Raw genomic sequence first — 6000 nt, 5'->3', positions numbered from 1 at the left:
CAGGGAAGCGGTGGAATTGCCATCCCTGGAGGGATTTAAAAGACGGGTAGATGTGGTGCTTAGCGACATGATTTAGTGGTGTTTATTGTCAGTGTTGTGTTGATGGTTGGACTCAATGATCTGAAAGGTCCCTTCCAATCTAGACAATTCTATGATTCCATGGTTCTAATGACTGGAAGAACTTCAGAAGGCCTCAGCCCCTGCGGCTGGAGCAGCTCCCTTGAGCATTCCTCACTCCTTGTCTCTCACACCATGAGGTTCTGGTGGCTGCAGCAGCAAAGTCACAAAGGCTGGGTGATTCTTGGATTTGTTCATGGGTCTATGATGACCTTGAAACAAAATTGAGTGCTGTTTGTCTTCAATTTACTTACACAATTAGAATGTGCCAGTTTGATTTCAGGAGCTGCTGGTGTAGTAGAGAGGGCCCTTCCCAGCCACGTCACAACCATGCAAGTTGAAGAGCTGATGTTTTGGTTTGCTTTGACCCCATATCACCCATATTTGGTTTGCTCTGACCCCATATCAGCCATATCACTGGAGGGCAGGAGCAGGCATTTCAGGGCCCAAGGTCTTCCATACTTTTTCACATCCCTGGGATGTGTTTTTCTGCATTTGTACAAGGTGTTAGTGCAGGAGGAAATTAAGTCAAATCTGGAAGCTTTATACCTTCCCAGATCTTCTTTATGCACAAATGTGAAATACGTTGCTCAAAATCTCTGAGTGCCTCAACACCATTTTGCTTGAAATGTAAGGAGTGGTCTTACACTGACCATCAGTCAGTTTAGTATCCAGTTTATTGTCCAGTTTAGTAACTTTGTTGAGTGAATCATCTACTAGCTAGGAAAAAGACACACTTTTTTCTAGTTGAAGATTCTTCAACTTGAACTAAGTTGGGCAAATGTATACTGAGACCAGACTCACAACCCCCCTTTTTTTTTTTTTTTTTTTCCAAATTTCTGTTGTTATCTGATGTGTGGATCAGGTCAACAGAGGAATACATTTTCCACTTATAATATGAAGCATTTTTCATTGCTTATTTATTTACTGAGGGAGACCTCATCTGATTCCTTAGTTGTGAAAATCTGCTGCCTTATTTTAGATTTTTTTCAAACTTTTAAGAACTTTTAAGAAAATCTCCCTTGTTTTTTTTCTCTGCCTCAAGCATTGCTCTCTTCTTCCTACCTTTAAAACCACTGAAAAATGACGAGCAGTGGACAAAAAAATGAGAACAAAGAAGGTGAAGAAAAATCATTAAACATGAAAAAGAGTAAAACAGAGAAGTAAAATAAAAGATTTTTTTTTCAATAAATCTTTTGATTTTGAATAAGGGCTGTATTTCGGTTTAGAATTATGTTCTCTTTATAAAATAATTCCCGATGTTAGCTATTGTGTGCTTAAGTGGACAAAGGCTTTAATTTGCACATATTTATAAATTGAAACAAATTTGGTTGTGCTGAAATTTGGCTGCAAGTTCATATTGCAGTATTTTTCACCCACTAGTGTATGCTGCTTCAGGAATCTAAATGCTAATTAGATATATATTTATTTATATCTTCACCCAGGTTCTGTAAATTTTTGCTGACTACAGTAAGGGTTTTCAGGACTAAACTAGGCACAAATTTCAATACTTCTTTGTCATTATGGTCTCAAGGTTATCAACTTTAATATGGGAATTATAGTGTTTACAAAGTATCACAATTCAAATATGTATATAAATATGAATATTGAGGTATGGAAAACTTTATCACATAGAAATATGAACTAATTTACTTCTACTTTTAAGATCTTAGAAGAAGGCCTGAACAATACTCACTCTGTATTTGGTTTGTTGGTAGAGGGCAAGTCAGTTTGCGAAAACGACTATACTTTGTGATGGTTTGAAGAGTAACCTCTGTAGGTAAGTATGCAAATGCTTTCAATTATAAGTGCTTCTTTATCCTTATTGGTATTCACTTTTGGGGTAATGTCCTCCATGGTCCTAAGCATAGTTTGGCACTTGTGGGTTTTTTCCTGATGTTATCAATCTGGAAGAGTGAAAAAGAGTTGTTGGGTACAATTTAATATTTTTTATCATCGTTTCAATTTAATATTTCTAATCAGAACTAAGTGGAAAGAAATACTCAATGAAAAAGGTAGGAGAATGTGATTTTGTTTTGGAGGAAGTGCCCTACAAGCAGGGAGAGCTAAACAACAAATCAAATATCCTACACGTACTGCTAAGGAACAGTATAACACGCTCGTTACTGCTGATACCTGATGAAGTCCTCCATGACTGGATTACCAGGAGGGTTTGTTTCATAAGCTCCTGTCACCAAAACTTCATAACTGTGTGAAGCCCTCGGTCTTTGGGCTGAAATTGATACTGTTCATGGATGTTCTTTGCAACCAAATCATTTATTTGGGAAGCTTCAGTGAAATCCTTTCAGAATTTTTGAATGATGGGAATGTGCAAAACACACTCTGTTTCCGTTGTATTTAATAGACAGTGAGAACAAACCAGAACAAACCAAAACAATCAGAAAATAGGCTTTTTGGAGAAACCTACAGAAAAAGCAACAGATAGCTGCTGCTTTTGACTTGGATGAGTATTTTCCTTGGTCAGGGCTGTTCCTTCTGTTCTCGGTATACTGAAACATTTTAAAACCAAAGCAGTAAATGGTTTATAAATGACCATTCTTTTTAGTTCAATGTCTCCTCAAATTAGTATTGAAAAATGGTATTTTTAAAAATGTGCTAACATTTTTTAAAACTTAAGGAAATTAGGCAGGCTAGATTTTAAAACATATTAAGAGGTGAAGGTGAATCCTAAAGGGAAATCTATTAAGTTTTTAGTAGAGTTTATTGAGCTCAGACACTTTCTCTGACATTATTTACCTTTTTTCTCTTCCTGGCCTGAGGCTTCTGGAAAGGCTGAAAGTGGCTCGTTTCAGATAGCTGCCACATGCATAAAGAGAAATTTTAAGTACCTGATTAAACTACTCAAAGTAGAACAATAATCTTCAACACTGAGGAAACTGAAAGGTTAGCTACAGATCTGGGCTTCTATATTTTTGTCATATCATGAACATTTGAGGTTTTGGCTTAAAAATAGTAGGAGGCACCTGGCTATTACACAGAACAGTTGAAATGGCATGAACTATTTCACTCTTTTGTTTGGACAACCTTGTCTTACGGAGCACTGCCAAAAAACATCTTCAGGAAAGATAGGAACACATTTCTCTCCTGTATAGTTTATTTAATAGGTGAATGTCAAAGTTAAATGCTATACTAAGCTAAAATAGTTTGCTCCTGAAATAAAATATACACATTGCATGCATTTAAATGTCATTTAAGACTGCAGTTAAAATTATAAAGAATTTAGGCATTGGAAAATATTTGCTTATTGCTAATGTCTCTTCTTTTTCTGGCTGCGTCTACATTTAATATGGAACATGTAGATAGTTTCCCTTTTGAAGCCATGGCTACTGTTCCTCTTCTAACATTTCCAAAACATGTTTGCTTTCAAGCTTGACACACAAAACAATATGGGTGAGGAAGGTCAAATCTGGTAGAAAATAATCAAGATGTACGTGAAATATGCATATTACATGTAACATTTTTGGCTTGGTCCTCAAGCTTTGTCACATATTTGTCCAGTTACAGGTACTTCAGGTTTCACTATTTAAAAGATTCTGGAGGGGTTTAGTGTCCTTTTCTATTTTCAAGGAAAGAGAATGCATACTTTAAAATGCATCCTCTGCTGTCTGGTGTCAGTCTTCACCACAAGGGGCTAAATTAATTTTATAAACCCGAGAACATTATGATGGATACTTGTAAGCACTTCTGCTGTCTGACAGTGAGCCTGGCAAGTTCGAGGTAGATATCTACTAATACTTTTTTGTGTGACATTTTGTAAGGGTTTATAGACATCATAGTCTCCACTAAGTCACACATCCACTAAGTCTTGAGGCTAAGCTGCCCATGGGGAACAGAACAGACTTCTTATCATAGATCACATGAATTCCAATAGTACTAAAAAGCATTCAAGGTTTACACCACATTAATATTTCATAGATATGTTCTGTCCTTAGAAACAGGCCTGGCTATCAACTTCTCAGACAGAAAACCTGAAATTTCCTAATTTTAGAATACTGTAATTTAAAAGATAAAGAACATAAAGAAGCATTAGTGATTTATAAAACTATATTCTTGGAGATATTCAGACCTTGACTGTACAAAATTCCAAGGAACCTGATCTATGTTGGTTCTCTGTTGGGTTGAGGGTTGCACCAGATGACTTCCAGAAGTTCCTTCCAACTCAAAAGTATTTTAACCTGATGCACATTAGAGAAGCTGCTTACAGTTTGTAAAATCTTAAATAATGGCAGCAAATCTTATCAATTTGTGACAAAAGCGGATTAAGCTGTCTGGGCCTTTTCCATCCCCCAGTGCATCACCTGCATCCCCTGCATGAAACAAAACCACTTCTTTGTGGTTTTAAAGCCTGAGGGAAATATTCATGGCTACCTAGTGTGATCGATCCCCTCCACCTACTTGTTTCTAGTGCACTGGTCACCCCCAGCATCATTAAGGTGTATCCAAACTTGTGTTGATGTTCTTATAGCACTTTGTTAGAAGTGAATACGATACTTTCAGAACTGGGCATCAAAACTGCGTCTAACCTGAAGTATCACTGACTGCCTCCTATATATCTCACACAGCCTTACATCTGTGTTAATAAGGAAAAGAAAAATGGGAGTTTCTACAGACAGCAGCTCTCCTGTGAGCACTCAGAAGCCTTGTGGGCTACAGGAAGGGTTGTTTGTATGGCCAGTATGACTGGAAAGGTGGTTGCCTGCTATGAGAAACTGAGAGACTTCACAAGTTGGCTTGTGACAGGAGCCTGTTTTACATAGAAGTATGATTCGCATGGAAGCAGCAGAGGACCTGCTGGGTCAACACAAAACCTATTTTGCTCAGGGGACTTTTCATTATTTTTTTGCCATGTACACTTGAAGTGTAATTTTTAAAATTTGGACTAAATTTTATTTTCCTGCTCTATCAATATTGTTTTAGATTTCAATCTACTTTGTGTTTCTGATAAGAATACTTATTTGCGAACTTAAGCTTAGCTAAATGAAAAATAGATATACTTATTTACAACCTTCTTAAACTCAGCTACATTAAAGTTTTGGTTGAGAATATATTGCATCTTTCATGTGGCTTAAACCTTGTCTTCTGTTTTTGATCTGCAGTATTTAAAAGTATGTAAAAATGCCATTTACACCTTGCAAATCAGCTTGCAATCTGAGTCTGTCCAGAAGTTCACTGGGTTTAGGAAAAAAATCATAGATAATCAGAAACCAAGCCTGAAGGGTAGGGATAAAAGAAACAAATACTCATCTCTAATGTTTTCAGCAATTCCTCATGCCAGAAAAACCTGGCACAGGAGAAATAACAGCCAGGCTGAATTGACATGTGAATTGGAAAGGCTAGATTGCTGTTATGTTGTGGGTGGGCCCTTCATACTTCTGAAGTTATAATGTTTTTATTTAAAGACTAAATTGGATTTCTAGGCATGTATGGTATACATCAATTTAAAATTATTGGAGTTCTTCATATTGTTAAGAGTGCTTCAGTTTGAAAGAGTGAGGCTTTCCTGCAAATGCCAAGTAAATTGCTCTGCAAGTCCAGAATCTTTGATCACCTCTGAATTGAAATGCTTATGAAAGATGCTGTAGTGTTCTAATAATTTTACAGCTCTCTCTGATTCGTATGCCTAGAACCCCAATCATTTCTAAATTGAAGAGCTCTCATTATTTTCAAGTTTTATGTGCAGTATAAAATGATTTAAGATTATTCTGTAGCTTTTCATTTTTTTATTTTGCAAAAAATAAAACTTTTTTTTTTTTTTTCTCTTTAAAAGACCAGCTCTTTCCTCTGCAAGCTGGGAGACATTATGAGCTAATTCAAACATTTCACGTTTAAAATGGAAATTGAACCAAATTCTCTCCAAATAGC

The 6000-nt window shown here is 36.4% G+C and overlaps 1 protein-coding gene across 7 annotated transcripts in view; it reads left to right on the top strand.

The window, feature by feature from the left end:
* Positions 1 to 6000, top strand: part of LOC106901556 — a 170145-nt gene that overhangs the window by 147083 nt on the left and 17062 nt on the right. For 2 of the 7 annotated variants that reach the window (XR_001414327.1, XR_001414324.1), the window contains exon 1: positions 1742 to 1897. The exons of the other annotated variants lie outside the window; for them this stretch is intronic. The gene's annotated coding sequence lies outside the window, so the exon portion shown is untranslated. Of the gene's footprint in view, positions 1 to 1741; positions 1898 to 6000 lie in introns of those variants that run through there. 7 annotated transcript variants of the gene reach the window in all.

Source organism: Calidris pugnax, unplaced genomic scaffold (assembly GCF_001431845.1).
Source record: "Calidris pugnax isolate Ruff unplaced genomic scaffold, ASM143184v1 scaffold219, whole genome shotgun sequence".
In the NCBI taxonomy this organism is placed as follows: domain Eukaryota; kingdom Metazoa; phylum Chordata; class Aves; order Charadriiformes; family Scolopacidae; genus Calidris; species Calidris pugnax.
This window is presented reverse-complemented; position numbering and strand designations above follow the sequence as displayed.